The sequence below is a fragment of the Mustela lutreola genome, chromosome 1 (genome assembly GCF_030435805.1).
Source record: "Mustela lutreola isolate mMusLut2 chromosome 1, mMusLut2.pri, whole genome shotgun sequence".
NCBI lineage: Eukaryota > Metazoa > Chordata > Mammalia > Carnivora > Mustelidae > Mustela > Mustela lutreola.
In genome coordinates, this window is record NC_081290.1 from 95,415,874 (window position 1) to 95,440,750 (window position 24,877).

Sequence of the window (24,877 nt, forward strand, 5' to 3'; positions counted from 1 at the left end):
TGATACATAATATTATATTAGCCTCAAGTTTACAGCATGATTCAATAATTGTATATATTGCAAAATAATTAGCACAATGTCTCATTAACATTCATCTCCGCACATAGTACAATTTTTTTCTTCTTGTGATAGAAACTTTTTAAAAGATTGATCTATTTATTTGAGAAAGAGAGAGAACGCACCATGGGGAGGGTAGGGAGAGGGAGAAGCAGCATCCCCATTGAGCAGGGAGCCTGATGCAGGGCTCAATCTCAGGACCCTAGGATCCTGACCTGAGTTGAAGGCAGATGCCAACTGACTGAGCCATCCAGGCACCCCAAAAACTTTTATGATTTATTTGCTTAGCAACTCTGAAATACACAGGGCAGAGTTACTAACTTCAGTCATCATATCATACATCACAATACCTCCCCATGACATATTTACTTTGTAACAGGAAGAACTTTTGACTACCTTCACTCATATTGCCCACCACCTCCTACCTATCTCTTCCACCCTCCCCCACACCCTTCTGACAACCACCAATCCATTCTATGTTTTTTGTTTTGGGGAGTTGTTGTTTTGTTTCGTTTTTTAGATTCTACATGTTTATGAAGGCATATATATATATATATATATATGTGTGTGTGTGTGTGTGTGTGTATATATATATATATATATATATATATTTTTTTTTTTTTTTTTTTCCCCTGTCTGACTTAGTTCATGGCCGTAAGTATTTTTTAAAGCTCCCCTGTGATTTCAGCATATAACCAATGTTTGAGTGACTATGCTAGAGACTGATTCTGGTAGTGACCAAGAATCAGAATTTTTTATTTTTTAATTTTATTTATTTGACAGACAGAGATCACAAGTAAGCAGAGAGACAGGCAGAGAGATAGAGAGAGAGAGAGGAATGGAAGCGGGCTCCTGGCCAAGCAGAGAGCCCGTTGCGGGGCTGGATCCCAGGACCCTGGGATCATGACTTGAGCCAAAGGCAGAGGCTTTTTAACCCACTGAGCCACCCAGGCACCCCCAAGAATCAGAATTTTTAGCAACAACTCCAGGTAATTCTTATAAACACAAAGTTTGGAAGTTATTAAATTTAATCTACAAGGAGTTATCTGGAGTTATTTAAAAAAAGAACTATCCACATTTGACCAACCAGTGATGAAAAGGTTGGTTTCTCTTTATTTGGAACTGAGGATTCCTGTATTTTTTAGCTCAGACTGCTTACTTGTGTCACCAACAACTACAGTGAACATACACACACATACACATACACATACACTCTAAATTTCTACTCTTATATTGTGAAATAAGGACTAAACACACAGATGACAAGTCATTAAAGATTTACTGCTACTTCACTAATGTAATGAAATATTACTTCCCTGATAGGTGATTTTTAGGGTGTGGGTTAAAATTACTTTCCCTGATTTAAATTTCCTATTCATCTTCATCAAGACCTTTAAAAGTCAAAGCAGAGTAACTTGTTCTTAAGGAGAAAACGTTCCACCCCACCTTCCATAAACAGGAACACATTGTATGCTCCACTGAGCACAGCAGAACTGAGAGGTTGTGTCTTAAACCCCATCCAAGAAGGCGGACCATTACTTGCTAAAATATTTCAGTGATATCCTACAATGCAGACACCAGTACAGCACTGTTGCTTGATTCCAGGAAATCTTACCTACCAGTGCCTCCATCATGTTCTGCAATCACCTCAATGAATCTTAAGACCTTACAGCTGAACTGACCAGTAGAGACCTCTGTCCTAGCCCAACTCTCCTGTTTGAAAGAAAAGGCAACTAACAAACAAATAAATGCACTGGTTTGCCTCAAGACTCACAGAGAGTTAATCCCTGATTTCTGGACTCTCAGCCCAGGACTCCTAAACCCCCCACAGTGGCGGTTTTCTCTTCCACCCCATTCATCTTTAGGCTACTTGTTTTGAAGACTCTGAACTGTAGTAGTTTAGGGGATGTGACATCCTTCCTCATTCACCTCTGAGAAGTAAAAACTCAGACATAATACTGGGCTAAGTGGATGAGGCTTTTGTCGTGATTCAGAAGAGTTTAAAAAGTCTTCCTTATACTGAAAAAATAAAATTTAAAGTCTTCCTTTTGTGTCCTTTGAAGAGCTTTTCTATCTTTCCATTCCCTTGAGTCTTTTAGTGGTAAACGCAGGGCCTGAGTCAGAAAGAAAAATGAGCAACTTATTAAGCTGTGTTCTAGCCTTTAATAAAGAGATTTCACATAACAGTGTATGATAACTACACTAGGATTACATTTTTTAAAAAAAAGACATTTCCCTTTCTTTTAGACCCTGTTTCCTTATTCCTGCTAATCTGACTTCCACTGTAGCCTCTCTGACATACGGACCTCGTGAACAGAGTTCGTGTTTGTGAGAATGGCCTGTTTTTCAATCTAGCTAAGAATATTCCAAGTGGTACGTATTCTTTGGTATCCTAGAATTCTCTATGGGAAATTAAAATTAATTTTAGTGCATTCTGTATCTTTTGCAAGACAAACTTTTATTCTAGTACCTACATTCATGGCTGTGTTCATAGGTGTGTTCTCATGAATTGAAGGCCAAATAACAACACAGGATGCTATAGCAAGAAAAGTTTTGCAGTAAGTAGTTCAAGTAAGAAAAACAGAGCTACGTGATTCATTGTAGAGCACATGGCAGGACAGAGTCCATGGCAGTCAGATGGCATTTACACTAAAATTGGGTATTATGTTGTTTTCATCTACTTCTTTGCACAGAACAATTTAAAATAGTGTAATTATTAACACAATCATTCATTTCAAGAAATCTTACCTAAAATTTTCCTCTATCATGTTATGCAATCGTCTTACAGAATTACTTCACCTGTAAGTGAAGTAGTAAAAAGGCCAAAAAGTAATTTTTTGTTCCCTTTTCCATCAATCATTGGATAAGATACTTTATTCCAATAGATTTCATAATTGTCATGATACTTATCTTTAAATGAGTAAGAGTCCTATAAAGTTATCAAATGATATCTCATTCAGTTATCATCTGTATATCGCTTGAGGTTTGATTGAGTATGAGACAGGATTATACAGACCCAGTCAAAAGTTCAAGCTCTAGAATTAAGATTCCTCGATCTAAATCTTAGTTCTCTAGAGTCTGGATCATTTTACCAGACAAGTTATTGACCATGTAGCTCTTAATTTCCTGATCTGTAAAATGACGGTAACAAAATGTCTACTTCATAGGGTTGCTGCGCAGATTAAATTATTGACACATGAAAAACACTTAGAATAGTGTTTGGTGCATATTAATGCTCAAAAACTGTGGTGGTGGTAGTAGTATTAAAGTATCAAAACATTTAAAACTGATTTTACATCTTTCTACCATTTCTTTCTCTTTTTTAAAATTAACATATAATGTACTATTTGTGTCCATGGGTACAGGTCTGTGATTCATCAGTCTTACACAATATTCACAACACTCACCATAGCACATACTCTACTTTCTATCATTTCTACCATAAAGCCAACACTAGTGATTTAGGTTAATTAAAACATATCTTTTCATTATCTTCCAGGGCAAAGATATCTGTATTTGATTTAATTTAAAGAGTAAAGAAGGTGTCACCTTTGGAGATAGGCTAGAGATGGTCAATATGATTCAGGTTGAGGAATGAGCATAAAGAGAAGGATTAAGAAACAAATGTTCATGCTAGTTTGATTTGAATGGGACACAGGATTATGTGGTACAAGACAGAATCGAGAAGGTAGTTTGTTTTCATTCATTTATTTATACATTTTTTTTAAGATTTTATTTATTTATTTGACAGAGTGAAATAGAGAAAATGAGCAGGGGGAGGGACCAAGGGAGAGGGATAGAGGGAAGGGGGGAAGAGGGAGAGGAAGAAGCAGACTTCCCACTGAGCAGGGACCCCAACCTTGAGATGAGCCAAGCTGAAAGCAGATGCTTCATCAACTGAGTCACCCAGGCTCCCACATTGGGAATTTAAAGACAGGAGTACTGCTTGTCTACCAAACATATACATGTATCATTACATTTATTCCCAGTGTTTGGGGGACTCAAGAGGAAATGAGCTATGGGAGTTACAGATAAGGCTCCTCAAAAAGGGTGATTTATCAGATTGGTCTTGTAGGTTAGAAAGGTTCTTTCCTATGTGAGACAGGGTTGGGAAAAGTACATCAGGTCACAGAAAAAGAGGAGGGAGAGGAGGAGAGAAAGAGAGACAGCTCTGTTATCTTTACTTGTAAAAGACTTCATTAAACCTTAATTATTCTGTAAAGGTCCTGTCTCCAAATACAGTCAAATTGGGAGGTTAGGCTTCAACACTGGAGTGTCGGGAAGAGACGCTTCAACACTGGAGTGTAACAGATGGGTGAGGTTTTGAAAGAAACATGGACAGGAAGGGAAAATGAATAAAGGAATGTTAGAGAATATAGAATAATGAAGTTGTTTTATTCTTTGGTGTTTCACTTAGGCAAATTGGTCAGGAGGGTTCAGCTACAGATTTAAGGTTATGAAATAAATTCAGAGGAGTTGCTATTTAATTATGGAGTTATTTAATTATGCTATTTAATTATGCACTGTTTCTTAAATTTATCAGATAAGAATCAACTAGAATATTGTTTTAAAATAGATATTTCCTTGGTGATTCTGTGTCTCTTATCTGGGTTGGGGTTCTAAAATTTTTATAATCTTCCAAGTATAAGCAACTAGAAAACAGGGAGTTAACTGGGAATAAAAGGACTGGAAGATAACAGTGAAGACTCAGCATGAAGATAACCTAATCACATAACTTTCATAAAGATTATTCATAGCCAAAGGACAAGTGCATTTGGTTGAATAGATCTTGAACTAAGGATTGGCAGAAAGGCTGGGCTCAAGGTCAAGGGCAAAGGGAATCTGAGGTGTTTGTGAGTGTGCAACTGAAATGTTGATCCATGCATTGCAAGCTGAATAGGGATATAGGAGTGACGCCAAGAAGGAAGAATAGGCTTGGGCAAAGAAGAAAGATTAAGGGGCTATTGTCCTGAAAAATAATGAGGGTTGTGTTTACTGGGAGACTTAAGAGAACAGGAGTATTTAGATTTCAGAAATCAGGACTTCAGCAGTATCGTGGATTCTGAATTTCTGTAGACATGAATGCCATGAAAAATGGCATAGCAATTCTTTACCTCGAATCCATGATCAGAAATGCTGTCAAGGTATTCTTTTTTAAATGAAAGCTGGATCATACTTCTCTGTGTTAAACACTTTCCTAACTCCCCACTGTCTAAAGTAATTCCAAAACCCTTACCATGGCATTTGAGATCCACTGCTGCCTGAAATATTACATACCATCAGCACCCTGCCGCCTGCATACCTCCATGAAAACATTCATTCATGTTTTCCTTTGATTGTGTTTTTTTAAATTGTGTTTTGCTTTTTTTAAAAAAAGATTTTTTTATTTATTTGACACAGAAAGAGAGATCACAAGTAGGCAGAGAAGCAGGCAAAGAGAGAAGGGGAAGCAGGCTCTCTGCTGAGCAGAGAGCCCGATGCATGACTCAATCCCAGGACCCTGAGACCATGACCTGAGCAGAAGACAGAGGCTTAACCCATTGAGCCACCCAGGCACCCCTGTGTTTTGTTTTTGATTGGCAGATTCCCTCTGTCAAGTATTCCTAGTAAAACAGCAAATACATTTTTTTTTTAAACTTCTTCAGGAAGGTTTTTGTAAAATAGCCCTCCTTCCTATGCCCAACACACATTAGTTCATCTTTTTCTCCACTATTCCATGTTTATACCGTGCACAGGATTTGTTGTTGATGTTAATGCAGTAAGGTAAATAAGGGTTATTAACTAAATACCTGCAGAGGGTGTGCATGTGATATAAATGCCACAAATAGGTAGGATGAAAGATGATGCATGCGCAGGTGCTGTGCTGTAACCAAGTCCAACACCTACTCATTAAACCGCCTTTAAAAACATTGCTGGTATAACACAAGAATCACACAAAATACGTCGGAAGCACCTATCATCCTCTTCTGCTACCTGGGTTCACAGCACAACTGAAATGACAGGTCAGCACCGAGAAGCAGCAAATAAGAAAAGCAATCTAAATTGCAGGTGGAAGGCAATTATATGGATAAACAGTGTAATGAGATTAATTCAGTATTTTAGGAGAACAATACCTAGACCATTCTCTGCTAACTGTGTCTCTTACTCCAAAAAGCTCAAAATAAACTAGTCACTCAGAATTGTTACCCAACAAGGAGCTGACAGTGTGAACGTTGCTGGAACCGGGGTGTAGAGACCTATGGCTGTCTCTTTGTTGGCTCTCCCATCATATTGACCTTTACAAAGCTGAAGAGACCATGTGATTTCCCCCCAAAGTTATAAACCTTCTTCCATGATTTATTTACCAGTTTATGTACTGCTTGGAGTCAGCTTTGAAGAGAGACCTTTCAGAGCTTGTCACTGGAAGCAGGTTTTATAGAGTTCTTTCAGCCACATCAACAAAAGACAACTTTAACTACCTATGTTTTGATGGCTCACAAGTCCCTATATCCAACCAAGATTTCTCTCCCGAGCATCAGAGATATATATATCCAACTTCCTCCCAGAGAACTATTAGATGACACCACAGGTATCTTAAACTTCATATGCTCAGAAGTGAACCCACCACTTACCCCTTCATCAGCAAAACAAAGAAAAAACACTGCTTTTCTTCACATTCCACTTAGCTGTCCAATGCAGAACCGAAGAGTCATCTTGGAGAACTCCATTATTCTTCTGCTCCTTATCTAACCAAAGGCTAAGTCTTATCAATCTATCTCCCCAACTATCCCTCAAGCCCACCCCCAATCGTGTAATTCCAGTTGGCTCGGATAACCCAGAGACTGACTTCTGCTCTTTTCTATTCTATTCTTTTAAAAAAGATTTGTTTATTTGTTTATTTATTTATTTATTTATTTGAGAGAGAGAGAGAGAGAGCGCGCAGAGAGAGGAGAACAAGTGAGGATGGAGGTGCAAAGGGAGAAGCACGCAGGCTCCCCACCAAGCAAGGAGCCCCACGTGGAGCTCAATCCAAGGACCCTGGGACTATGACCTGAGCCACCCGGGGTGCCCTTCCAATCTATTCTTTACACTGTAGTTAAAACAAGCTTTCTAAAATGCAAACTGAGGCTTAAAGCACTTTCTCTGTCTTGTACTATTTTAGAACTCCTTAATATGGTCAAGAAAGGGGCGCCTGGGTGGCTCAGTCAGTTAAGTTTCTGCCTTCGGCTCAGGTCATGATCCCAGGGTCCCGAGACTGAGCCCCACATGGGGTGGAAGGGGTGGTCCCTGCTCAGCAGGGAGCTTCTCCCTTTCCCTCCTCTGCTCCCTTTGCTTGTGCTCTTTCACTCTTTCTGTCAAATAAATAAATAAAATCTTTAAAAAATATATGGTCAAGAAAGTCTTGCTTAGTTTGATTCCTGGCTACCTATCTACTGTCTTTTCTGCTATTCCTTCCTTCAGACCCAGACATTTTTTGATTAAAGAAATATTGATTGACTGCCTAATATATGCCCAAAAGTTGGGTGAACAGAATGGGCAATGGAAAGATAGAACATTTTTTAATCATGTAAGTATAGAATTACACACTCTATTAAGTCCTATGTAAGAAAAGGAGAGGACATCCTGAGAGGGTATTAGAAAGTGACATCATTTAGATTGGTTACAGGGACCCCAGTCTTGGTACTCCAGCCATAGCTTTCCTAAAAAAAGCTGGTTTCACACGTGTGGGACTCTTCCTTCTCCACCAGCTCATTCACTGCCACCTACTAATCTGTATCTCAGCATATAGAGCACTTCCTCCAAGAAGCCGGCTCTGAGACCCAAAGCCTGGGTTTGGTATTTCTCTGTCCTCTGCAGTTTTCTTATCATTTGTATCATAGCTGTACAGCTTTCCTAGTTCAGTGATACAGGGACTCTGCTTTGTTCACTTTGGATCCATAACTTCTAGAGCACAGTGGCTATTAGAGTGGGTCTTCAACAAATATTCCTTGAATCAATAAATGGAAGAACACTGCTGCCACTGACAGAATCAAAGAAAATTCTAGGGAACTAATGCTCATGAAACATTCTGCCCATTACTACTGCCGCCCAAAGATTAAATCTTGTAATATTTCTGTTGTCCAATTTACCCAAAGATCAATCCCATTTGTATTAGTTATTTGACATATGGTGGCTGACAAGTTCAAGAGGGTAGGAGACTACAAGTCTCCTAAACAGATGCATCTGAAGGAGTTTGTACTTGGGAACTGTAACTCTATTATCAGTAGAGTCTTGTTCTGTCTTCAGGTCTTTTCATCTCCTAGCAGCTATCTTCAACCTCACCCGATCCATCAGGGATCAGCAGTTTGTCCTCATCAGTTGCTTGAGCTCCCATTAACCAACCTGAAATGTTCCAATAAAAATCCACTACAGCCTGACATATTAGGCAGGAAACACAAGGCAACTTTGCAAAACATCATCTGTAAACTGTTGAGGAGGCATAATACAGACAGGTGGTAATATTTAGGAAGTCTACATCATAAATGGACTAATGGGTGAGGTTGAGTCTTTGAAAAATAAAGTTCATAACCTAATGACTTCATTTCTGAATCCAGGTGTGTCTTAAATAGATCACCTGATGTAAATCAGGTTACCTATTGAGAACAGATTAAACAAATTCATACAAATCAGCCAGTTTTCATGCCTTTAACATCAATTCTTGGTTTACTGGGCTTGGTGGCCACTGGGTTGCCTGGTGATCTGTAGCCTTGGAAATCTCCCAGACCACTGTGGAACAATGTAGCTGATGACCCCTCACTCTTCTGGCTTTTTCTCCTGAGCAGAAGATCCAGCTCAGCTATATGATGAGGTTAGGAAGAATGACCCGCCATTTCATCTCACCCTACTGCTCAATCTACAGAAGACCTGTGATGGAGCTCAGAGTTCTGACAATACATATAATTGCTTGCTAAGGGAATTGTGAGAAAAAAAAAATATGTGATAAGGTAGGGGTGTTTGGGTGGCTCAGTTCATTAAGCATCCACTTCAGTTTTGGCTCAGGTCATGATCTTATGGTCGTGGGTTGGAGCCCTGCACCGGGGTTCTAGCTCAGCTCAGATTCTCCTTGAGATTCTTTCCCTCTTTATTTCCTCTCCCCCAGCTCACACACACACACTCTCTCTCTCAAATAAAATTATTTAAAAAATCTTTAAATAAGAAAATATGACAAGGTCAAGTTCAGCTTTGAATTCAAAGATGTTACATAATACCAACTCCAAATGCTGTATTATTTACTGCCTGAACAACTTATCTCTATGCCTTTATTCATGCTATTTCCTAGAATGCCTTCAGTGTCATGTTTTATATATCTTAATTCTAGCTACTATCCTAATTCAAATGCCAATATGACCACGAAATCTCAGATTTGCCCAGCTAAAAGTGATCTTTCCCTGTCTGATTAGAGCTTAACTGCTGACACTAAATATATACATCTGAGCTTTCCTATGAGTTACACTTCTTGAAGGCTTTGTACTTGGTAGGTGTTTTCAAATATTTGTTGACTGAATAAATATTAAAACTACATGATTTGGTAGAGTAGATGACGTCAAGTTTTCTAGAACTTTGAGTTAAACCTGTGCATTTGGGAATGTTAGCATTCTTTGTAACTTTCTGTTGCACTAAGGAGCTCATATTCAAGCTTATAGTTGTGAATATTTCTCTGACCACAGCTGTCCCGTTAGTCCCATTTCTCCCCCCATACAATTAAACAGCTGTAGTTATTGAACCAGCTAAGTTTGTTCCTGCCTTGGATGATTTGTAGTAGCTATTCCCTGAGCCTAGAATTTTCTCTCTCTCTACATGGCTGGAGTTTCATCATTCAGGTTCTGGATCAGATACCCCTTGACAGAGAAGCCTTACTCAACTGCCTAAGTTCAAGCATCCCCGTCATTTATAACACTATATTTGATTTTATTTCTAGTACCTATTACTAAATGTATTTGTATTGCCCATTTATTTGTTTCTTGGTTTCTTTTCCTCCCTTCAAGATACTGGAACATCTATGGGAGAAGAAATCTTAAGAACGTTCGAAAATGCTCAAGAGGTAACTGTCGAATGAAGGAATGAATGAATGAATGGATGGATGAATGAATGAATTCCAAATATAGCTGCTTTTACATATATTTATAGTGAGAAGCATCAGGGTATCCAAAAGCACAAGGTTTTATTTGCTGAACTGTCACCAAGGAGGTGGCCTGGTTTAAATTCTCTACCTAGTAGGAACTTCAGCCATGCCATCTATGACATCTGATGAAGCATACTGGCAACTCCATAAAAACAGGGGAGGACCTGGACAGTACATGTATTTCCAGGCACCTAGCACAGTTCATAGCTTTACATGGAACAAAGTAAGTGAAGGATTAAATATGTGTAGCTTGATTCTCAAACTTTGATTCTTTATCTTAGCATTTATCCAATTCTCAACAATAACAGCTATCATTCCTAGAATGATAGGTACTCACTAGATAGGTACTTAATTTTATCATATTAACTCCATTAAATAATTCTTTGAAAAGGACTGCCATTATCATTTTATTTTTTTAAAGATTTATTTATTTAAGAGAGTGAGAGTGTTTATGAGTAGTGGGAGGGGAAGAAGGTGGGCATTTTAAGCAGACTCCATGCTGAACATGGAGCCTGATGCCGGGCTCAGTTTCACCACCCATGAGATCAGGACCTGAGCCAAACCTAAGAGTGGGATGCTCAACCAACTGAGCCACTCAGGTGCCCCATAACTCGGTTAGATTTTTAAAATAATTTGTTATACTTTTACATGTTTTTAAAATTTCTTATTTATTTTTTACATTGAACAGAGATAATAAACTCAATGATATATGACAGTGCCTAATTTTTTTTTTTTGTAATCATGGTAAAATAACTTTAAGTCTAATAAAAGAAAAAAAATCATACATAATTTGATTTCATTTATGTAAAATTTTACGAGTATTTAAGATATGATTTTAAGCTGTGCTTTCCTCTCCATATTTTGGGTATTTTATTTTTTTCAATGTCTATTTTTTATACTCACAAAAGCTATGAAGCTATTTTATATCATATTAAAGTATAAGAAAAATTATAGTAGGTTAAGTGTATAGCAAAACTTGATTTGTTTTGATATTAAGAATGGATTCATGCTACATACTAGTTATTTGTTGTGAGAAGAATTAGTAATTATTTAGCAAAGCTGGAGATAATGGTATTCAAATGAGCTGTTAGGTACATTTAAAATTGTTTTAGTCCAATAAGAACTGGTAATGTGACCGGTTAGATTACAGCGATGGCTTTGGGAATGATATCTGCATCCAATGCCAAATAATCACTTGCTGCTTGCTTCATCTTTAAAATGGGAATGACAGGGACTCCTGAGTGGCTCAGTTGGTTAAGTGTGGACTCTTGATTTAGGCTAAGGTCATGATCTCAAGGTCATGGGATCATGCTAAACCTTTAGAAATCTGAACCTGGGATATTGCATTTCTTATATATATGTTACCCCTCTACCCCATACTGTATGCTATATCATAGTCAGCCAAATCTTTCTAAAATAAACAACTTTTATAGGATTAAACTCGTGTCTTTATCAGAATTCCAGGCCATCTGCAACATGGGCTCAACCCACTTTTCTCTACTTCATGGGCTCTACAATACACTGACTACACAAATTTTCTTTGTTTAGTACCATTTCTAGGAAAAACTGTTCTCTGTTCTAAGTCCACAGTACCCTTTAACACTCAAATATTATCTTGCCCTGAAGTTTTCTCTGATCGCCCCATCTAATTTATTTCTACTTTAGGTAGGTATCTTTCATAGAATTCATTCATTCTGAAAATATATTTATTGAATACCTACTATGTACAGACACTCTTCAGGGTACTGAGAATATATCAAGAAATAAAATGAACAAAATTCTTGGACTTTATGGAATTTCTGCTCTCCTGGATGGACATAATATACAAAGAATTTGCATACTATGATATCATGTGATAAATGTTACTTTTTTTTTTTTTTAAGATTTTATTTATTTGACAGACAGAGATCACAGGTAGGCAGAGAGGCAAGCAGAGAGAGGAGGAAGCAGGCTCCCTGCTCAGAGCCGGATGCAGGGCTTGATCCTAGGACCCTGAGATCATGACCTGAGCCAAAGGCAGAGGCTTTAATCCACTGAGCCGCCCAGGCACCCCAATAAATGTTACTTTTAAAAATGTTACTTTAAAAAAGAGAGGGGTGCCTGGGCAGCTCAGTGGGTTAAAGCCTCTGCCTTTGGCTCAGGTCATGATCTCAGGGTCCTGGCATGTAGCCCCGCATCCGGCTCTCTGCTCAGCAGGGAGCCTGCTTCCTGGTCTCTCTCTGCCTGCCTCTGCCTACTTGTGATCTCTGTCTGTCATATAAATGAATAAAATCTTAAAAAAAAAAAAAAAAAAAGTTGAGAGAAAGAGAGAGAAACAGGATTACAAGTGTTTTTAGAAATTTTTAACAAACTGATGTCTTTCTTAGGGGCCAGCAAACTTTTTGTGTAAAAGACCAACTGGTACATATTTTAGCCTTTGTGGACCATAAAGTCCCTACTATAACTAACTCTGCCATTTTATTACAAAAGTGCCTGCATTTCAATAAAACTATTTATGAACATCAAAATTTGAATTTCATGTGATTTTCATGTGTCACAGAGTATAATTTTTAATCTAATTTATATATTTTTCAACCAAAACTGTAAGTTCCATTCTTACCTTGTAGACTGTGCAAACACAGCCCGAGTCCAGATCTGGCCCGTGTGTTGTAGTTTGCCAACTCCTGTGTAAACAAGTGAAAGGTTGAAATTAGTAAAGACTTGGGGAAGATATAAGGGAGTGAGCCCACAGACAGGTAGGAGGAGAGTACTGGAGGCAGATGGAACAGTCACTGCAAAATTGCTGAGGGGAGGGAATGCCTGGTATATTCGAGGAAGGAGCAGTGAACCAGTGTACTGAAGCTGACTGGGGGAGAGAGAGAGAGGTGGGAAGGAGGGAGGAGAGGCAATAAAGGTTGAGATTGAATAGTAATTCATTTAAGCAATTTAGCTTTTACTCTTAATGAAAATTTGAGTCACTGGAAAACTTTGAGCAGAGAATCTGATTTATCTACAATCACAGATGACAACTATAGCTTCTTAGACCTAGAAGGAAAAAAAGAAAAGATTATCTAGTCCCCCCGGGCCACACAGGCTTAAACTCAAAGAACCAACTTCAACTGAGGTGCTATGTTGGCAAAGACTCTGAGCCAGAAACCCTTCTATCATTAATTGGCAATTTCTGCTCAAATGTGGGGCTAATGGTGTCAGGCGCTTGTGGTCCTCATCTAGTCTAGCCTTCACATCTTCACATCCAACACTACTGTCGAAGTAATGGCAGGACTTCTGATTCCTAGATTAGTGAGTCTTCACTGTGTCTTGGTCCTCTCTTGTGTCAGTTTTTACATTTAGGACAATAATCAACACATCTCTCTCCTGGAGAAGCTGGAAAGACACTAAACTCAAAAGCTGTATGGAGATGAGGATTACCAATGCAAATTTATTTCCTTGTATCTACAAATTGTAATTTATAAAGCATTTTTATCTTTATCTTATTTAAGTCTCAGGATTCTTCATAATCCCATAAAATCATCCCAGGGACCTAAGCACGGGAGAGCAGGCCCTCCAGGCAGCTCTTAACTTGAACTGCATTTGTGTGAGATCACTGAGATTTCTTTCTTTCTTTCTTTCTTTCTTTCTTTCTTTCTTTCTTTCTTTCTTTTTCTCTTTCTTTCTTGTTTAAACAATTCCATCTATAAAATTTGGCTTCAAGTATCACCAAGTTATTTCATCACTGTTACTGAAATACTTCTTAGTACATTTGGAGCAAAAGTAAGGAAGCGCCCAAGGTTCCAAATGTTTAAGCTTAGAACTTGCAATTCTTTCTGTGCATTGTGGGGAAGAGGAGGAGGAGTTTGTGCTGAGCTACTGTGATGACTAATGAAATTTTTATTCTTTTCAATAAGAAGAGCTTTAACAATTAGGCTGTGTTATAATGAAATGTTCATTTGTCCAAACTCTGATTCCTGGTCCATCAATACCTCTTTGTAAGAGGTACATCCCTAAAATATGCCTTTGTCTCGTACGGAATGCAACCAGAGGCGTTTAGTGCAAGGACTCTCAGTAAGGCAGCCGAAAGTGAACAATGGGGCTTCAGAAAAGCTAAAATTAAAATGTATATATATATATATTTTTCCTGTACCATGATATTCATTACCTGACTAAATGATTATCTAAAACAATGAGTGAAACTTCATATTTTAATGTGATCATAAAGAAATGTTTAAAAATCCAAATTACATGGTAAACATATTTTACATTTTAATTATGAATGTAAGGACATCTGGAAACTACTTTTTTGTTGCATATTTTTAAAGGAACTTAATTTTTTTATATCATTTTTTTAAAGATTTTATTTATTTGTCAGAGAGAGAGAGAACAAGAGAGGGAGCACAAGGAGGGAGAAGAGCAGGCAGAGGAAGATGCAGGCTGTCTGCTGAGCAAGGAGCCGGACCTGGGACTCCATCCCAGGACTCTGGGATCATGACCCAAGCCTAAGGCACATGCTTAACAACTGAGCCACCTAGGCGTGTCCCACTATCTGATGATTTTATTTTATTATTATTTTTTTAAAGATTTTACTTATTTGACAGACGGAGATCACAAGTAGGCAGAGAGGCAGGCAAAGAGGGAGAGTTTCTCTCTCTCCTTTTTTTTTTTTAAGATTTTATTCATTTATTTGACAGACAGAGATCACAAGTAGGCATGGGACGCCTGGGTGGCTCAGTTGGTTGAACAGCTGCCTGAACAGCTGCCTGAACAGCTGCCTGCTCGGGTCGTGATCCTGGAGTCCGTGGATCGAGTCCCGCATCGGGCTCCTTGCTCAGCAGGGAGCCTGCTTCTCCCTCTGCCTCTGCCTCTGCCTGCCACTCTGTCTGCCTGTGCTCGCTCTCTCTGACAAATAAATAAATAAAATCTTAAAAAAAAAAAAAAAAAAAAAAACAAGTAGGCAGAGAGGCAGGCAGAGCAAGACCAGGAAGCAGGCTCCCTGCTGAGCAGAGAGCCAGATGTAGGGCTCAATCCCAGGACCCTGACATCATGACCTGAGCTGAAGGCAGAGGCTTTAACCCACTGAGCCACCCACACGTCCCACTATCTGATGATTTTAAATAGCCCATGCTCTCCTAGAAATATTTTCAGTTTTGTATTTTGAAAAGAAGTGTTCACTTTTCTCCCTTATGTTTCTAACACAGCTAGAACCAGCTGGGATCTATTTGAATTACTTTCTTGTTCTTGTACTGCTTCATCTCCTTCCATTAATATTTAACATCCAGGGAGAGCCAACGAAATATGGGGTCTGTAGTAAATATGACCTTAGTCACAGTGGGCTCACATTTCCAACATGACAAGAAAGAACAGTGTTATTTATAAAGATACACATAGTGCAAAGAATAGAAACACGATAAAAATCTTGGGGATTTACCTCACCCCTAAGTTGATTATGGTTTTTTTCGTAGCTTGAGATAATTCCAAAATGCCACTAATAGGGCCAAAGGAGGACATTTTACGAGAGATGGCATTTTAGAAAGTGAAGAGCTGTGGAGAGACTCAGGCTCATGGATACGGAGGTTAGTAAGGCAGAAGTGGGAACAGATTACGGAGTAAAGGACCCACAGTTCAGCTCATCTTGTGCAATGGGTGAAAACACTATTATACAGTCAACCCATGGATCTACAAAAGCCTGATAAATCTTTGGTCCCCATTCTACTGTCTCCATTTCCCAACCCATCTCAGAGCATCTAAAGGATATTGGAATCACTGGACCCTTCCCCCGACCCCTTGGACAATTACTCATGTTCTGTTTTCCTGCTCCCGGAATGAGATCCCACTTTTCCTGCCTAGCTAATTTTTAACACACATACACAAAAATTTAGTGAAAGTCACCCATTCTCGAAAATCTTCTCTAACACCTAGGGTCTGAATTAAACACCCCTCATTTGAATTCTTATGATACCTTGGATGTACTTCTATTCTTATATGATTACAAAAGTACTTTCCACATATGGCTATCTGTACTTTTTGATTTTTCTGTTTCTCTTAATAGGTTACAAACTGCTTCAAAATAAGGAGAATTTATCAATGATTTATTAAAATGTGTATTACTAGTTCCACCCACGGGTGTTAGAGAAAAATAGGCACTCAATACATGCTTATTGGAATCCTTGTTCTTTCTGAAGAATGGAGAAGTGATTATATTTCTCATTCCATTTTTTTTGCCCCTTTCAGGTAATTGTTTACTGTTGCCAGGAAGTTAGGTGAAGAGAAATAAGAATCTAGGTACTATGTCTTTATAGAAGCTTATGTAAAAGTTAAGTGACTCTAAAATGATAAAATGATTTGTTCTCAACATACAGTATTTGTTAGCAACATCATTCATAAGAGTTAATTACAGCGAAAAAATATGGCAGGTTAAAGCTAGTCTGTCTTAGCAGAGTCTTTGTAAAGTGTGTGTAAAATATCATGCCAGGTAGAATTAACCTAAAAGAACATGTTTTATCTTTATAAGTAATTTGCTTAGCAACATTGACAGAAAAAGTCGTGCCTATATATAATAATATATATGCTCCTGAAATGCTCCTAGCGTGCAAACCTGTCATTTTCTTGCCTACCATGATGTTGAAATTAATGTGCATTCTTTTAGGCTAATACTGTATCTATTAGGAGAGATAACAGAGGAATGCTGTCAGTTCTCACTTGTTAATGCCACTAAGAACTCTTTGCAAGGACAGGAACAAAAGACAGGTTGTGCATTAAAAAGAGAAACAAACAAAACCACAGAATCTGAAGTTTAATTTCATTATAGTACTAGCAAGAAAATATCTGAGAATTTAAGAGACAGTCTCAATTCTTTGGGAGCTTTAACTGGTCCTCTGGAATATAAAGGGGTTGAAATTTTGAACATGACAGCTCCAGGTTCTAAGAAATACTTACCAGCTACATGTTTATAATAACTGAAAGAATAAAATGAAAAGTCCACACAAAACCAGAAGGTTCTTGGGTGGGATACTTTAATAGAGAACAAAGACATCAAGGAGAAACACTTACCGCTGGAATATGAGATAATGGGGTTAGAGTTGATGTCTACTGACTTCACCCATCTCACAACTTTGCAGAATGCTGGTGAGAGAGAAAGTGGAAAATTTCAGAAAACAGAGTGACAAGCACAAAGGTGAATGGCCCCTAGAGCAATTAGAATCTTGAAAGATTTCTGAAATAGTACATCTGCACTAACTATGACTATAAAGGAAGGAAATTAAAAAAAAAAAAGGAATGATGATATAGTTCATATTTTATAAACATATTACCTCAGAAACCCGGGGTTTTAGTTACAGAAATCTAACAAAAAGTTGGTTTTACATAAAGTATAATAATAGCAACCATGATTAATAAATATTTATTCTATTGATAGACACTTGGTAAGTACTCCCTTTTATCCCACCATCCTACAAGGTCCGTATTACTTTTATCAGCATTTCGCCAATTAGGAAACAGACACAGAAAAGTGAAATAACTTGCTCAAAGTAAATGGGAACGTGAACTTGGAGGCCAGGCAGTCTGACTCCAAATCAGAGTTGAGCTCTTACTCATTAAGCTCTACTACATTGATAAACATTATCTTTAAAAGATCCAAAAGAGCTCTATTAATCAACAGTATTTTTAGAAGTGATGATCTTAGAATGATGTTAAGTACGCAGCGCCTAAACGTGCACCTTAGATTCAAGCCCTTGCTTAAATACATGTCTTAATTATAAAAGCCATAAACAGGCAATTGCTTTGGCCACCTTGGCTATTGCCTATTTCAACATGACCCTAAGTCAATATTTCAATAGACTTACCAAAAGAATTCTCTTGGAGAACAGGATCCTTTCCCTGACTACCGCTTCAGGAAGATGTTCCAGAGATTAATGGAGTTTCTCTGTCCCAGTAGCTTGCTTAAATTAGATAACATAGCAATGATATGAGGTAGCAGGCACACCTTAAGTCAGTCAGTAACTCTCCCAACAAGGTCAAATGCATGCCTAGATGAAGTCAGGGTCTGTTCGCCTGGCTGGATTTGAGAGATCAGGAAAAGGACTCCTTCTCTGGGATGTTTCCTTACCTGCTTGTACTTCTGTCTAAAATCTAGCCTCTAAATTTGATTACTTTGAGCTAACCAATAGATTTGTGTTCATCACAGTTGCCTTTAGAATGTCCTAGTGAATGACACAGTCATCAAAATTAGCTGCCTTTGTTTGTTACTCCTTTTAGTTTCTGGGGTATAAAATATTATGAAAGAGAGAATGAGAGAAGTGACAAATGAAAAAAAAATGCATACCAATTTTACTTTGAAACTTTGCTTAGGACTATCTGTGTTTCCCAGGGGAACAGCTTGGAGCACAATCAAGATATGGGGGTTCTGAGCAGAACTTGACAGTTGGCCTTACAACATATGATGTGGCCTACAATCAGGAAGACCCTGGATTCTCAGAAGCCATTCCAGACTGGGAACAACTTCCCTCTTTTTCCTTTGCCTTGGAAAAGGAAATGCACTGCACCATACCTTTGTCCAAATAGATTGTTAAAATGAGTATGTACTCTTTGAAGGTCAGTTAAGATACTGTGGGTTCTTGGGGCGCCTGGGTGGCTCAGTGGGTTAAAGCCTCTGCCTTCGGGTTAGGTCATGATCCCAGGGTCCTGGGATTGAGCCCCGCATTGGGCTCTCTGCTCAGCAGGGAGCCTGTTTCCTCCTCTCTCTGCCGCCTGCCTCTCTGCCTACTTGTGATTGAAGGAGCAGGAGGCTCCCTGACTGCCATAAAAAGATAGTTAACTTGCAGAGATCACAGTCCAGCAAGGTAGGAGTCTCCCTTGGTTTGCAAATGTCCTTGAGATTTACAACAAAGAAGTTACTTTATCAATAGCCCTAATGTCACCCTCCCCTCCACGAAAAACCGAAGGAGGCGGAGGTAGAAGGAAAAGTAAATAAAGTTAAATTTCTTCTAAACCTAAATCTCATTAACAAGGATGCTTGATAGCAGGAATGTAACATTCCACCAGGAGACTCACAATTGTCTTTACTTGATAGTAACCAGGCCTTCAATATCCTGATAGTGCTTTTTTCCGCCTGCGTGGGCTAACCGGCCAGTTCTGCTTCTGTAAGATTGCTTTGTCTGCTTTCACGCGGGGTCCCCGGACCCAATCCACTGACCTGACACCAAGTATGCCTGTTCAAACTGTCAATCAATCAGCTCAGCCCCACCCGAAACTTGTTTGTATCTGTCTATAAAAATCCTGCACCGACCCAGCTCCGGACCTCTCGGAGTTATTGGCAGCGAGCGGCGGAGATCCAGGTTCGAACCTGCAATAAACGACCCTTGCTGCTTGGCTTTGACTCACGTCTCTGGTGGTCTTTTAAGGTGGGAGTAATATTCAGTTGGCATTTCATGATCTCTGTCAAATAAATAAATAAAATCTTAAAAAAAAAAAAAAAAAAAGATACTGTGGGTTCTTACATACTTCCCCTAGCTTGTATGTATGGCCACAAATGCACCCGAATGAATTGGACAATAAAAGCATCATACAGTGAAAGGGTTGATCGGCTTAATGAAAGCTGGGCGGCCTAATAACAGTAGCTCCGTGACTTGATGGTATCATAAACGTAAAAACCAGCAGCAAATCATTACCTACATTGTAGTTACAGAGAAATAGATTCACAGTATAGGAACTGTGTGAAATGTAACATTTCACTAGTAGCAGAGAATGACTACAGCTTCCTTTCCTCATGATTTGATCATGTTTATGACTTAGAAGGACAGTAATTTTCCTCTGGAAGGGTAGTTCACTAACTTGATCCTGATTGACCTTCTGAACTACAAAAGTAAGAACTGTTTCCTAGTATTTTGTAATAAAACAACATATTTTGTCAATGAAATGATGTTAGCAAAGCTTAATGAGGTGAAGGACTATGGAAATAAAATATAATGTGTTTAGTTTTTCCACACTTTTAGGCCACATTAAAAAAGGATAGAGTTGCTGATAGAGGTCCAATACACCTTTAGATAATCTCTTTATCTATATAACTGGAAAATCTATGCCAAGAGAATCCTGATTAATCAGTCTTCCCCCTAAATTTACATACAGTTTTCCTCTAAGGTTAAAAAGGTTTCAGCTAACTATAGTGGTATTTGAATCTCGGTTTGCTATTGCTTAAAAAGATAATTCTTCAGGGTGCCTGGGTGGCTCAGTTAATTAAGCATTTGCCTTGGGCTCAGGTCATGATTTCAGGGTCCTGGGCTCCAGCTCAGGTAGGGCTCCAGGTCTCTGTTTCTCGCTCTGCCCCTCCCCCAGCCCGTGCCTGCGCGCTCATTCACGCTCTCTCTCAAATAAAATCTTTAAAAAGAAAAAAAAAAGATATTCACCTTGCAGAGGTGTGGTTGCCACCCTCCCTGATTCTACTAATACTCTCCTGCACGCATGTATCCCCTTTCCCAACCAAATTTAAAATCAAATAAAATTTTTCTTCAGAATTTTCCATTCAATATATTTTCCTTTTTTTATTCCTTCTGTTTTGCCTTTTAGTGAGCAAAAGCATCTGATAGAGTTCACGTTGAATTATAAATTCAATAAAATGTGTTTTTCACAGACACAGTAATTTAAATTTCTCAACTAAATTATATTTGAGGAATGGGGACTTATAAAGCAATGAGTTGGGAGAACAGGAAAACTGAAATGCTTTGTGAGTCCGAAGTATTTGCCTTGAAGCTATCAGGGCACCTGACTGGATCCACAGTCCCCATAGGAGTAGTGGTGGGTATCTGAGCGATACAACAACTTACTCATTCAGCTCTGCTTACAACTCCCGGGAGTTTATTTGAGGTGCCTGGGTGGTTCAGTGTGTTAAACCCCTACCTTTGGCTTGTGTCATGATCTCAAGGTCCTGAGATTGAGCCCCGCATTGGGCTTTCTGTTCGGCAGGGAGTCTACTTCCCCCACCTCTCTGCCTTTCTCTTTGCCTACTTATGATCTGTCAAATAAATAAATAAAATCTTAAAACATACACACACACACACACGAAACTCAGGGGATTCCATTTTTAAACTTAAAGAAATTTTGAATTATTTCTTAATAAATAATTTTATTTTCCTTCCTCAGAACTCAGTTTTATTCTTCAAAGAAACTCTCACAGCTAAGAAAAAGATCAATAAATTAATAAATAATAATCCAGTGTTCATTTTTTTTTCTTTTAGACTTACAAAGTTCAAGTTGGGTTGATTCCTCATATTCAGATATATAACAAAATGAATGTGAAATACCAATATTTACAAATAGTATCAGCTACTATTCCGTTGTCTCAAAGGAACAATGAACTAAAAGCATAGTAGATCCCTCAGGCAGAGTTTCTCTTTCTCTCTGGCTCTAGTAGCCTGAGTAAACATGTGACTCAAAGCTCGTGATTAAATGCAAAAAGAAAGCCCGTGTGCCACCTCCAGGCCATACCTTATCATACTACCTGGGTGGCCTTTCTGCTCTTCCTCCTTCCCCTCGGGGAAACTGTGGTGATAACCAGACTTACCTGCAGAAGAGGACAATACCCTGGAGGGTAGGAGAGCAGTCCCACTTGTCAGGGTCTCTGGGGTGAGGTCAGGCAGTGGAATCCAATGACCCTCCCAGGACTTCTACCTGTGAGAGGGAAACATTTATCTCTGAGCTGTTGAATTTTTTTTTTTTTTTTTTTTACCACTTTGCTATAGTCTTCACCATAAACTGATACAAATAGCAACCTAGTATAAATCCATTTGAGGCATTTTTTTTTTTCCCTAGAGTAGGACATTTTATTTTTTCATTTTATTTTTTTAAAGATTTTATTTATTTATTTGACACAGAGAGAGAGACCGCCAGAAAGAGAGAGCACAAGCAGGAGAAGTGGGAGAGAAGCAGGCCTCCCTCTGAGTAGGGAGCTCCATGTAGGGCTCAGTCCCAGGAACCCGATATCATGACCCAAGCCGAAGGCAGACCCCCAATGACTGAGCCACCAAGGCACCCCTAGAGTAGGACATTTTATATCACTAGAAATGAATATCATTCAAGTGATTAAGTTGGGGGAGCCCTATACTTCATGTACTTATTTATTAGTTTATGCTAATTCTATTGGTTATGAATAAACAAGATCCAGAATTACAGATTAGGACAAGACATTGTATCAGCATGAAAAAAAAATGTTGTATAGACAATACAGTTATATAACTTGAGGACTTTCTGCTTTAATGTAAAAATATTTTAGAGTGATATATGTAGGAAGCACTATAATTGAATTGGACTTGATCAATGATATTTAAACTTTATACCTATATTCTAGGAGTAAAACTTCTCTAAAACTGAAATACATATAGGGCAAAAAACTTTATTCTTAGATTCTCTAGACCTTAACACCCTTTCTGCCTATTAAAAACAATTGTTTTAAACTTAATTTTAGATAAAATGGGGGATCTTAGTTTTTTAACTATTACATTATAGAACAGACTAATGAAAAAGTTAAAATAGATTTATGAAAATTATTGAATGACCTGGAAACTAATGTCCACTTAATTATGGCCAGAATGTATGGGAGGCTGGAGAAAGTTCTTGTCTCCTGCGTGCTTGGTGAGTGTTGAAAATTTGAAGAGCACACAGTACTGCTGCTACATGAGGCCAGGGAACATTTTTTGGTGGAGCAAATTCAATTTAAGAAAGAACATCATCTAGTAAGCTTTCTGCTCAAAGACTCCATCCGTTAAAAGCTTGAGAGTGTCCAGGCCATGCCATCAGAGAGAAAACTCTGCTCAGAGAAAATGGACCCGCCTCTTACAGAACAGGAGGGCAAAGAAAGCACAGCTTGAAGGACAGCTAATGAGGTCCTGACGGTCTCCCTGAGATGTGCCAGGCAGGAAAATTCCCATTTACAAGCATATCTTAGAACTTCTTGAGTCCTATCTATCCAGCAGCAATGACTTCCGAAAACAAATTGTTACTGGAAAGTATTCTTTGGCTAATACTTTTTTCTCTTATATGTGCACTGACATTAAAAATATATAAATGTTTTCCCTTTGGGGATGTTATAGTGGACATGCTATTCACGAGTCAGAATCCATTATCACCTATCTCCTTCCAAAGTGACTTCCACTATTTAGTTAACTACATCTTGGCCTTGAAGTTTAAGTGCCTCCTAGAAAGCTCTAAGAGTGGGCCTGGCAGTTCTAATATTAGTCACACTCCCATTTTTAGTTTTTGGCCCAGAGATAGGCAATAGCAACATTCACGATATTGAGATGCTAACAGTGATTGGCAAGGAGTTTGGGGGAAATTTCTTCTTCACTGTTCTGGAAGAACTTCTGGAAGGTACTCTCTCTCTTTTACATTTGCTGTGAACAAATATCCAAGTATCTTCAGTTGTAACTGTTAGCCATGCTAGGATCCTGAAAGGGATTAATCTTAGAAGAAAGATGATGAAGGTGCTACCAGGGTAAAAGAAAACAGAACTCAATAAAATATATTCTCTATTTTGGTATAGGATCTTCACATATATCTTTTAAATGATCTATAAAATATTTTAGTGATTGTGTGTTTTAGCTTTTAGTCAACAAGTTCTTATTTGATGAACTTGTAAGTTGCTTAAATTTTTTCACTATTACACTTAGCACTATTTTGAAGATGTTTTTCATAAAGCATTTATCTTATTTAGGAAAAATGTGAAGTATAAATTACTAGAAAAAAATGGTTGCATTTGAAAAATTGTATGTCATGTATAACAAGTTTCCATGTTAATTTCCAAAAGCACTGAATCAGTTTATGTTGACATCAGCATTATAAAAAGTTTTGTTGAAACATCTGCAAAAAAAAAAAAAAGGAATAAACAATTATAGGATATCTCTTTGCCTATTGTGCTTATAGCTTCTATTCCTATTTCTTTGCTTGTTTATCCAATTACTCATTTAATAAATATCAAATGAGTGTCAATTATATGCACATACTATTGATATTCACTCGTGAGAAAAAGAACAGAAATCATCCTTCTTAATTTCTTACCACAACTCTAGGAAGAAAATATTTCTATCCCCACATTTGAAGATAAGAAAAAAGAAGCTCAGACAGGCAAAAAATGTATTAAAGATCACATAGCAATAGAAAGATCCAGCGATCTAGGATTCAAACTGGCAGACACCAAAATCAATATTCTTTTTAGTCTACCTCACCAGCATTGAATATTATTACCCTAGGAGTTTCTATTATTTTTGCTGATTTAATGAACAAAGTTAATATCTTATTATGTTTATTTTCAGTGGGTTTTTTTTTTTTTTAAGATTTTATTTATTTATTTGACAGAGAGAGAAACAACGAGAAAGGGAACACAAGCGGGGAGGAGTTGGAGAGGGAGAAACAGGCTTCCCACTGAGCAGGGAGCCTGATTCCGGGCTCAGTCCCAGGACCTGGGGATCATGACCCAAACTGAAGGCAGACACTTAACAACTGAGCCACCCAGCCTCCTCTATTTTCAGTTCTTTTGATATCTAATACAGTTGTCAATTTTTCCTGATTGCTAATTTTATTTCTTCGTGTGACAATTGTTTGTTCAGGTACTTCAGTCATTTGTAACTAAATGGTGGTTTTGACGGTTTCTAACTAACTTGTAGAATATACAGATCAAGATAAAAAAAAGCATTTTTTATAGAGTTTGTTTAAAGTAAAGTT

At 38.2% G+C, this 24,877-nt stretch overlaps 1 long non-coding RNA gene across 1 annotated transcript; it reads left to right on the forward strand.

The window, feature by feature from the left end:
* Positions 1-2,346: 2,346 nt before the first annotated feature.
* LOC131819568 (uncharacterized) lies at positions 2,347-18,956 on the forward strand. Its single transcript, XR_009349241.1, has 3 exons — positions 2,347-2,430; positions 10,062-10,117; positions 18,537-18,956. It is a non-coding gene; the product is annotated as an uncharacterized LOC131819568 (long non-coding RNA).
* The last annotated feature ends 5,921 nt before the right edge of the window (positions 18,957-24,877 follow it).